Genomic DNA, 12,071 nt, shown 5'->3' on the forward strand with positions numbered 1-12,071 from the left:
GTGTCCGAAATATTTTCAATTTTTATTATTTTACTATTTGAATAAGAATTTTGCTTGAATTAATTTGGATAATATTTCATCGTTAGTGATCTTTGATTTCCATGAAATTTTTAACATACCAGTAATAGGATGTGAAATAGTATCTATTGTAGGCTGTGAAGGTCTTCCTACCTGTCATTAACACAAGGTTGAGCGGTTAAGCTACCTTACTAGTGAACTGAACTTTCAGTTATAATGATATATTATTATCACTCTGACCTAGGCTTAGCTATTTCACAACTCACGTGCTACTGATATTACACTGTATAATAATTTATTATCAACGCTACAAAAAAAATAGGCTACTTAATGCCCAGCAAAAGCCAAGAAAAAACAAGTTTGTCTGTAAGCAAACGTAGTCACGGCTATCAAAAACCAAGGTAAAATTTACAGAAGGCTATCATTCAAATAGAATCCATGTTTCCAAAACTTTGCTTTTTAGGCACGAATACGGGAATGGCGCTAGATTATGCCACTGACGTCGTTCTACGGTTTGGTAATCGGCCACTGGCTCGCGATGTTGTTCTATTAATTACTGACGGGAAATCACAGGATAACGTGGCTTTTCCAGCCAGAAGACTTCGTAACACAGGAGCAATTGTAAATTACATAGATTTGTTACTTCATGCATAGCAACGATATTGTTTTAAAAATTGATAGGCCCACAAATGGAAGCGTAGAGCAATTTCTCGTATTGAGTAGACGTTGATAGATGTGATTATATTTTTTTCTAAAGTAAGGATATAAATTTCTGTAGCCTACTTTTAAGTTGAGAAGTTTGGAGCTCATACAAAATTAAGAATTTAAAATACCTTTTCAAAAAAACTGGTTAAATATTATTAATTCTTTTTAAACCAATAGAAATGAACTAAAATAGACACACAGCTTTGTTGAACCGAAAACAAATATTTGTTAAAGCTTAATTAATTTTCACAACTTTGCTTGTTTAGTCTCAAACAAATAGCATTTAAATTTGCTATTGGGCTCAACTGAACGTACAACTTTACTGGCTAACAATTTATGTAATTAATTTACAGGTTTACGTGTTGCCCATTCAAAATCCAGGAACAACTGGTATCGATTTACAGCAGATCGAGGACATTGCGGGAAATGGAAACAATGATAACATTCTTAGGGAAGCTTTAAAAAGAGGTTTTGATGCTTTGGATCAAAAGTTTGCAAAGAAAATCACTTCCTTGCTATGTTCAAGTCCATGCTTCAACCCATTACATGGTCATCCAAATGATGCGTTCTTGCCTTAACTTGATACGCCTGAGGGAACATCATCCTATACCGACCTATAGCCTATTAGGCATGCCTTTGATTCTTATTATGGTGATTGCTTGTTGTGAAAGACAAACCTTTTTCTACTACTCTGTTATGTTTGACATATGTTGTTTTTGGTTGAGATGGTCAGAAATAAAAACAAACTGACCTGAACAAAAAATAAAAATCATTAAATAATGTAGGCAGTACGCAGTAGGCCTACATTAAACAAGCAAGTATTTTCAATGTACAGTAATATTTATTTGCGAACAACTTCCTTTTGTAGTATTGTTTTGGTTGTGGTTACTTTAACTGTTTGGAAATTTATGTTAATAAATAAATTTCAAGAAAAAACATAACGGGCCTTTAACCATGTTTTACTGTAGTGTAGAGTGTAGACCGACAAAGGCTGTTAAAAACTTTACTTTTTTTTGTGAAAATAAAACGAATTTTTTCGCAATGAAATCTAATTCGAAATATATCGAAACGAAATTAAGATCGACAATTTTTGCTTTTCAAAAACACTTTTTTTAAAAGACAGTATTGAAAAAAGTCTTCGATTTATCTTATTTTTTAATACGAGATGCGAGTGCAAAAAAGCTCAAGACAGTTGTGATGACAAGTCAGAGGCAGGTGCACACATAAAACAATGGTTTCCAACATGGGTGCCTCGACTAATTTTGGTAAAACTCAACAATTAACATGTTGTTGTTCGGTTGAACTGCATATGTCTAACGGGTTTTCTTATTTTTATAGCTTTTTCTGTATCACTAATTTTAATTTTGCTCAAGAGAAGCAGTTGATCTTCCTGAAAACGTTAAAAAGAAAAGTGGGTTGACAATTTGACATGTCAAATTATGACTATTGCTCATGTTGATTGATAACGATCTGTGTGGCTTTGCGAGGTTGACGCTGATCTGGTAGATCTCCAGAGGTTAGTTACTTGAAAAGTAGATTATAGGTCAAAAAAGTTGGGCACCCCTGAAGTAGGCTCTGTATTTTTTGGTAGTGTTGTTACAGTAGGTGCTTTGATTTTAAGGTTGATAAAATAATGTCCACGTCAGTGTTGTCAACCACAGCTGAAAGCAACCCTTTCTACTTTTCAAGCTTGTGTACATGGTACAAACACGTTTTGGCGCCAATGAAGCCAATAACAGTTGTGGCCTTTCGTGAGATTTAAGCAGTTAAGTTTGTCAAAAATATTAACAGAACAGTAGCCTACATCTGGAATATAAAAGTCTATTAAGCAGACTTTCAAGACGTAGCTTACTGTCTTTGCCTATTCAAAAACTCAATCAATTTTTTATCTCACAATTAAACACGTTTGCTGAAACATACTATTGGACAACCAAAAGTAAGTTATACCAAAGTCCGTTAAGTACTTAGCATTCATGCTAAAGCATAACTTTCGAAATGTCTGTGTGTTTGATGCTTTTATATGCGTGTTGATGGGAAGTATTATTATTATCTGTTGTTTTTACTGAAATTTACAGGCAGATAACAAGATACGTTCTTCTGGTACAAACTATTACAAACTATCGCAAGATGTTAAAGTGGTAACATGCTTTTACTCCGACGTTTCGTCAATCAGACTCGACTGACTTCTTCAGGGGGCAGATCAGGTACTGACTACCTGTCTAGTGCAGTAGCGTAGCCAGGAATTTTGAAAGGGGGGGTGGTGACGACCCAGCGGCGGGGGGGTCTGAGGGGCCTCCCCCAGAAAAATTTGAAAAATTACTTTGAATTTGGTGCATTTTCAACAAAAATGTGGTTACGATTATTACTGTAAAATGGTGGTGTCTGGTGGCATAGCAAAATGATAAGATCATGTTTTCTTCGGCATTTTTCGGAAATAAAGCTAAGTTTCTATGTTTTCTTGTTGCTAATTCCTGGCTGAGATGTTTGGTATTGGCAAAACTTACTCTTTTAATGCAATTTTGTTTAAAATTAGGCAATTTTTTTTAGACTGAAAGCATCATTCTCAATATCGTGACGTCACACGCGTGCCAAAGGGGGGGGGTTGTAACCCCCAAAACCCCCCTTTGGCTACGCCACTGGTCTAGTGTATAGCATGGCAAAACACAACACCATGTGGTTGTAAACCAACTAAGCAAAGTTAGAAACACAGGTAGAAGTTTGAAGTATGGTAGCATAGCAAGTACTTTCAGCTTGTTATGTGAAAACATCAAATACTTCTTGTAATTTCGAGCCGTAATTAAATTAAATTATGGTATAGGGGTTTTCGTAGCAACTTTTCGTTTACTTAAAGTAAATGAAGACCAGTTGTTTTTATAATTTTGTATGCTGAGTAGGATATTGAAAGATCAGTCTTTGGCAAATAGGACGCTGGACACGTCATAAACACCGGTTTTTCTCTAGATCACCTGACGCCAGAAATGTTAAGCAAACAATTGATTTTAAACTGTAATTATTGTAAACTAACGCATGTGGAGCTTTGAGAAAATTATATATTATCAAAGGCTGTTTTACAATGATAGACATTTTGTAATTACTAGTTGAATTGCTGTATTTTGATTGCGAACGACACGATACTTAAATTTTACAAATCCGCTCCCAAAATTTGTAGCCTAGTGGCCCTAGTCCATTCTACATATTTCAAGTGCAGCATTTGTTTGCTGATAAATTTGCAATTCTCTTTTTCAATTGTGACCAGCAATTGTTATCTGAGCTCATTGTTCTATTTGTGTGGCAACCTTCATAGAGTTTCTTGTTTGTCATGAACGATCGATTTACTAAATAATATGCTCTTAGAACTGGCCATATGTTTTAGCATCGAAAACTTAAAATAATAATGTAATAAATGAAAATATTCTGTCACATTTTTAAACTTCTCAACTAAAGCATAGCCTTGGCTTGCTGGCATTGTTTTCGCGTGATATGGCGGTGGGCTTCATGGTGTGTAGGCAAGTTTAAGAGAAGTTCGGAAGTCATCGCGAAAAGTCACCATATATTGACTAGCTTCTTGCACTATGAAAAGCTTTCAGCTTCAACAGTTGTTGCGGGTAACGCCACTATGGTATGGTTTGCAATAGCGTGTTTTACACCACTTAAGTGATCTACTATTGTTGATGAACCATTTAAAGCCCTGCCCAACAACTTTTCGGAAATCCACTTCTGTCCTAGAAAGATGGGCTAAAATCATGACTCACAATATTAGAGGACTACCAGACGAACAGTGCCCCCTAATAGCTGAAGGCGAGTATTTTTAACTCCTATTGAACGTGTAATTGGTAAAGACTATTCATTTTACCGTTTCACAATCATTTTTACATTTCTGACAGTTAAACCTAATACTTCTACACTGAATAAATGTTGCTAGATACTAAAATAACGTACTGTACTGTAAAATAGGGATGGTGCAACGATAAGGCGTTGGCTTTCCAATTATGCAAACCTAGTTCGACTCCTGGCTTCAACTGGTAGTTGAAAACACCGCTCCTCTCTGCCAAGGTGTAATAAACTGGGTGAGCATAATTGCTGCAGGAAAGGCAGTCAAGAGAAAGTAACTGGCCACCCTACTCTTCTTTGCGCCGAAGGCTTAGTGCAGTGAGAAACTTATCTTCTCATACCCGAAGAATCTGAATCAAGTAGTGGACCAATTTTTTCACTGTAAAATAGCTGATTTTGTTTTAGGTTGTGTAATGCTCAGAAAGCATGCAAAACTGCGACTTATCATCCAAATGTAAATGAAATAAAGTTTATTAACGTGATTACGTATGCAATTCACTCAATTTAACAATATTCATCAACAAATATGCAGTGACATGCTATGAACATCGAATTTCAGTAACATATAATTGAATTCCACATTGCCAACTAATAAATTATTACTCCTGGAAATCCACGAAAGCCATTTAGCAAGCAAGCTAGCACAATATTTTATTACCGCAGGCAAGCTAGTGTGTATTTTATTACTGCCCAACAAGTGCTTGAAAAAGTTGCTAGGTATTTGTAAAACGGAAACTTTTCTCGATATCAACACAAGTCTGTTAAAAAATGCTAATGCTGGAGGTGACTCTAGCTTGAAATGTGACTTTTCTATGTTAGAGAGCGTATGTATAGTCTTTGAAAATTTGAACACGTTAGACCGTAGACGACTTACTGCCTGCAAATGGAAAAATTACATTGTTATAATGGCAGGTTTTTGTGTGAAAAAGTAAATATTCTTGACGTTGATGACACCAATTTTAATTACAAAAAGTATTGTTGATGCATTAATAAAGTAATTTGTGGAGGTTAAACCATCTCTGGCGACAACACGCCTGGCTGTTACTGTTTCAAAGTTACATAAAAGTCGCAAAAGCAACTTACCTTAAATCTCTATGTGTTCTTTTACTGAAAATCTCAGATTTTTATGGGCTTAGTATAAATAAACTGCATGGCGTGCATGCTGCAACAGTGTGTAATGTTTTCTTTGATATAATCACTCTCGCTTGTACACACCTCGCAGCAACAAACAGGTTTAATGATAAATGTTTAAAAATTAAAAATGATAAAAATAAACGTTTAATGATTAACATAAATGCTTTAATGTTAATACGCCAGATTGACAAATGGTAGCGATTATCACAGCAAAATACGCATACTGTTTATTGTAGAATCTCTGAAGGTTTTAACCAACGCTGGTAGATTTTGAGTTTTTACTCAGTTACATGCTACAGGCCTAATGTGATTTCAATGAACTTGTCCCCAGTGACTCACAAAGCTTGACGTATGGTAGCTGGGTGGTTTTCATAGATTGCCAGCGGTGGTAAGTCATTGTTTGGCAATTCGGAATGCATTGTTTATAACGTTGCTGAAATTCGATGCTTATAGCATATCCGTTGATGGATATCGTTGAATTGAGTGTAGCCTATTGCATGCCTTTTCATGTTGATAAACTTTAACTTTCTTTTACTTACAATTGGCTGAGGAATAACAATTTTGCATGCTTTCTGCGCATTAATCAATCTATAGTAAAATAAACTATGTTACGTTATTTCAATGTCTAGCAACATTTATTCAGCATAGAAGTGGTAGGTTTGACTGTCAGAAATGCAATAGATGTAAAACGGTAAAATGATTGGTCTTTGCTAGAGATGTATTTTTACTAAAGATGTATCGATATACCGGTGATATCGGTCAATTTTGGAGCATAGATATCGCTAGATTTGGCCGCTATTGTGGTCTATGCTGAAAATGCAAAAAAAAAACATATGCTGCAGATTTTTCAAAGTCAGCAAACATATACATTTTTTAAAGTAGTAACTAAAGTCACACTGATGTGGCAAAATGACAACTTGTTTAAGTCTTTGATACCTCACACTCCCATAACTTCTTACGCTCAGCTTGTAGCATTGTTACTTGCAGTGATTATTTCATCAAAACGTTTTGTTTCAGATATTTTGCGTTGCCCTATTCTTAAATTGTGAAGGAGAATCGATTTTTTTAATATTTATAATCTCTCTTTCTTTTTTACTCTTAAAGGAACATAAAACTTGTGAAAGTTTTTGTCTATGCGATGCCATGAAATTATGACTTCAATCATCGGAACGACTTAACACCATCTCAACACTTAAAACAGTTTATCGAATGAGAATAATGAATTAACACAGTCAGTCAGATTGCTTGATAGTCAGATTGCTTGCTATGTACAAAATTTTGTAATTAGCCCTACGTTTTGATTTTGAATTTTAACGGAACAAATTATTCCATTAATTTATATATGATATACTGTACGTAGTAGGCTAAATTCTCATATCAAGACTAAGCCGATATAATTTGTAAGGTTTACGCCAGCTCCGGAGATCAGTATAAAATAAAGTTGTCATGTTGAGGCGCAACAAAACCGTTTGCTGATTGCTTTAGTGAGGATTTGTGATACCGTTGCTTTCATTTTGAGTGATTAGACTCGTTTTCAATTTATTTCTTTGAAACATTGTGAATGTGACAAGGGTAGTAGCCTAGACATTATTTCATGTCTTTTCAATCCAAGCTAAGTTTAGAAAACTCAAAGTGTAAGTCTGACTTCCCACAGTTTATCTCTTTCCTCGCTGTTTCATGAACAACACAGGAGGTCAGTTACACGCTTTCGCAACAATTCAAAACGCAAATGTCTTTTTCTCCACAACGTTTTTAACTAAGCTTTAGGTAACCGCTTTGTTTTACACATCTTTTGAAACTCAGATAAAATCATAGGAATGATCCGATTTGGTGCAGCCGCTTCGGTAACATTCCGATTGATGTTTCTCGGCAGCCGATTTGTAGCAAGAATTGACAGCGATAGACACGTGTTTCGCCCATGAGGCTGGGCTCATCAGTATCGCACCGTATTCTAGCCACAAAGTTGTTTTTTGGAAACGATGTATTCGTTTTGGCCCGCTGTCAGACAGCGTTTCATTATTTAATAGTTGTCTGTAAGAAGACATTATTGAATGCCCACGATAGCATTATGTTTACATGGTGCCGTTAATTCATTTCTTATTTTTCTGCCAAGTCTGAAAAAAAATTTTAAATTAGAAACTTTTGGAAAACTCTCAGTGTAAGTTTGGCTTCCCGCAGTAATTTCGTTCCTAGCTGCTTCATCAACAAGCAAACACACAAAATATCAACATTCGCATCATTCGGCTTTGGGGTCTTGCGTCATAAGGATCATTCGTGTCTTATGGCATTCTGGTCTTAAGTCATTCGTGCTCGCCTCATTTGAACCGCGGCATTAAAGCTATGTTCCGCATTTTTGCTGCCTGGGTAGTCTTATCAAGTCTGGCAAAAGCTTCAACCAAACGACAAGCGCCCTGAGATCGAACATCACTTGTCGAATAGGTTTTGTATGACCACAGAAAGGACTTGGTTTAAATTTTATATCTTTTACTCAATTATTCTAGGCTATTTGGAGAGCTTGCGTAAATTATTAATTTTTCAAAAACCCCAATTATGATGTTTGTTTCTTCCCTTTATATCCCAGTTTTGATTCATGGTGGCCTTTCATTAGGCACTACTATTACACAACTTAGCTGCAAAGCCGAGTGGTGAGAGCGCTGGAACGGCAATCAAAAGGGCGCCGGTTCGACACCGCTCAAGAGCATGCGGCTGTGTCTTTGGCAGGACACTTAAAGGCATGCCTGAAGGTGGACATAAAGGTTGGCTTTCTTGCCTTCCCGTCCACTTAATCTAAATCTTCAACCACCGGGTGTAAGCCTGGATACGACAAACAAAACAATTACACAACAATGCAGTTGAGATTGGATTGATTGAATCTTTAAAAAGGGACAATGAATCTTCTTATTCAATTTTGTGTTTAATAGTTTTATGCAAATATGGTCAAGTTGAGCAATTGATCTATGTCCTTTCAAATACTAAAACTGCTTCTTTTTGCAACACAAAAGTATCGGAAAAACATCGATATCGTCTAAAAAAGTGATGTCGATATATTAATCGGTGAAAATATTGGTATCGGTACATCTCTAGTGCTTGCCAATTGCACGTTGAATGTGATTTAAAAACACTCGTCTTCAGTTTTTACGTGGCACTGCGCGTCTGGAAAGCTTGTGATATAGTGAGCCATGGTAAGATTGCTTGTTTCTTGTCATATGCTAAAATAGCAAAAAGTCGAACAAATTGTGTTGTTTAAACGTTTGTTAATTGTAATTCAAGTTTGGTAAAAAAGTGATTTTCTTGAATCATAGAACCATAAAGTTGTGCGCAAATTGAAAAAAAGATTGCTGATAATTGCTTTCAAGCTTTAGCTCTGTTAGTGTAGACATAAACGTTGTAACTGAAAGATTGAACTTCGAGTTATATTTTTCTAATTAATTCTAGGCGTATTAAAGACAAGTTTTTAATAGACGGCTTCACAAAGGTCACTTTTCCATGTCATTACTTACATACAAAAACAATGAAAAAGGGAAATAATACAAGACACAGATCAATTAAGGTCAGTTATCTTTTAGAATTGATCTTATATAGGCCTAAGGCTTTGATTTGCTTTTTTCTACAAGGTATTTCAGTTGTAGTATAAAATGATTTGTCAAATAATGTTTAAACGCGTTTTCGTTTCAGAGAAACGAAAGTACATTTCAAAAAGTTGAAATCAGCCTGTTGTTATGGGAACAGCAGGATTTATATCATGTGTCTGTGCGGCGTTAATTGGAATATTGTTAATGCCGGTGATCACAGTGGACAACACATTGGCTATAAAAGGTAATAAAATGAAACAAACTTAGGTTAATTGAGAAAATCCTGCTACATTCAAGTTTAATAAACTAAGATAGGCTTAACAGAGCTCTTTTTTAATATTTACTGCTATTGTAGAATTACTCCTAACACTGAAACTTTTCAGGTGTTCATCGAAATTATAGATCAAGAAGGCAATTACGATCATATTCTCCGATGGTCGAAAACGTTAACTCAAATCACATGCAAATTTGCAAAAGTGGAGCAATACAGTGTCATGGAGAAAACGAAGTTATATACATAGAAGATGCATTTTTCGGGCGTGCTAATTCCAGAGAGTAAGTTTCGGGCAATTCATTACCAATCAGTATTTATTTCATAGCATGTTGACAATTAGCCTAGCTAAGAAAAAAATTTGCGTTGCGTCAGATCCTCGGAAAATGCAATTGACAAATAATCCTCAACTGAATGTTTTCCATGAAACCCTTTGAAAACTATTTCAAAACCGTTTCTAAGGCTTTGCAAAGTAAAAAAAACAAGACATTTTACTATAGTTGAGGAAAAGCGTTACGACCTCAACGTTTTTTACACATGGCTGTTCGAGCGTTCATGCCACAAAAAAGCCCTTTGATGTTATTTCAATTTATGGACGTAGCTAAAAAAAATTGAATTATATTGGTATAAAAACGGTGTGAAAGTCTGTACATAGTTTTATTTGTATTATAAGTAGACTACTGTACGGTTCTTTATTCTTAAATGCGCGTGTTTTAAATTTTCTTTTTTGTAAGTTCTTGGTTGTAAGGTTCATTCGTCCCCACATGGCTTCATCAACTCGCACACCACCAGTTGCTTCTGGTGTGTGAAGCCGACTGGTTGTTTCAACTAATTCACCTATTTTAAAGTATAAACTGTTAGGTTTGGTGGCCGTGCTTAACTTATTTTGATCTACATAACCTCTAAATCTACTTCGTATGCACATTTATAACTTTTATGGTTTGGCCATCTTTTCCTTTTGTTGGTTTTGTTCCCGTACTCTATTTTTAACTTCATCATTTACTGTTGCATTTACTGTTTATTTACTGTTCCGACAAACAAAAATAGATTGAATCGCAATAGCATTAAAACATGTTTTGTTTGGGAGAGAAATTTTTGGGAGGAATTGCCCTCCAAGCATCTCCCCTCGTGGCTACGTCTCTGCTTCAATATTGAAAAATCTTTCACTTTCAATCAAACAGTTGCTCTGAATTGCTATAAAAATGCAAAGTAGCCTACAATGAGGTAATTTGTGTAACTTTTACGCTTTTACTATTAGTCATGCTCATCGGTACTCATAAATTGAGAATTTTTTTTGGGATGAAAGCTTTTTTTTTCATTTGAACCAAGTTCGTTGTGAAAATACTTACTTTTTTGTAGCTTGATGACTTACCAGCAGTTGAGTGTGACCACAATAATCGTCTGTTTGAGATTATGCAGATATTTTAACCACCCGGCCACGAAGTTGACAAACACTTGCAACCTTTTCAATGAACTTATTTTGCTTCAATTTATATTCTAGATTTTAAAACAAAGTAACCTGCAGCTGTACTTTTTTGCAGCTGTCCGAATGTACTCGGTTTAAAAATTCAAACTGGCACTGGGAGAAATGCTTTAGGAATTATTTGGAGGAAATGCAATGGCCAAACAAAATGCCGGTTGCGTACAAGCGATCGTTTGTTAACCGGACTTCCAGGAAATTATCGCACTCAAGCAATCTCTAAATACATTGAAGTGTTATATCGTTGTGCTCCCAAAGGTAATATAATACTATCACGGGTGGCAATTTTATTTTTATCTTTAATATATTATTAGTGACATTGCGTTTCCGCTTACGTTGTTAGTCTTGTTCTTCGTCAAATCATGTGTAGAGCATATTGCTTTTAGAACAGGGCATTCGAATAGATGCTGCATTGTCTGCTCCTGTCCACATTTACAACTTGTGCTTCCCGAGAAATACCCCAGTGCCTCATCAACGTTTTACATCTGCCAATACCAGTTCTTGGACATTTGAGGCACCGCCAATACTTCCAGAGTTCACGCTTTCCGGGAGAAAAGCTTTCTGTAAGAGAGAGCTCCATATTGACCGATGTCGGCCGGCTGCCAGCCCACCCTGCCACAATTGGACCCTGCCAACATTGGCGGCGACCTCATTATGACCTAGTGGGAAAATCGAAGCAAGGAAACTCTTCTTCACTTCGATCGCCTGCATACTGGCATTTGGGGTTTGGCCATGGAGTGAGTATCTCAAACAAATGTTCTGACAAGATCTTTCATCTTTGCTGGGAACGCTTCTTCTGATGTTGAGAGATAATACCAAACAGAATGTGTAACGACGTGATGTTGGTAGGTTTGAAGCAGCCTGTAAGCCTTAAGCAGATGGAAGCTTTAATTTAATATGGGATCGATCCCATGTACAGCAACTGAATAGCATAAGACTAAACCAGTTGATCGCATTGTATGCGCAAGGGCACACCAATTAGAGTTTTCGAGTTTCTGTAAGATTTTATTTTGTAGTTAGTTAAAAAACTTCGGTTTAAGTACCAAACCATTTGCATCAC

The sequence above is a fragment of the Aplidium turbinatum genome, chromosome 5, assembly GCF_918807975.1.
Source record: "Aplidium turbinatum chromosome 5, kaAplTurb1.1, whole genome shotgun sequence".
Classification (NCBI taxonomy): Eukaryota; Metazoa; Chordata; class Ascidiacea; order Aplousobranchia; family Polyclinidae; genus Aplidium; species Aplidium turbinatum.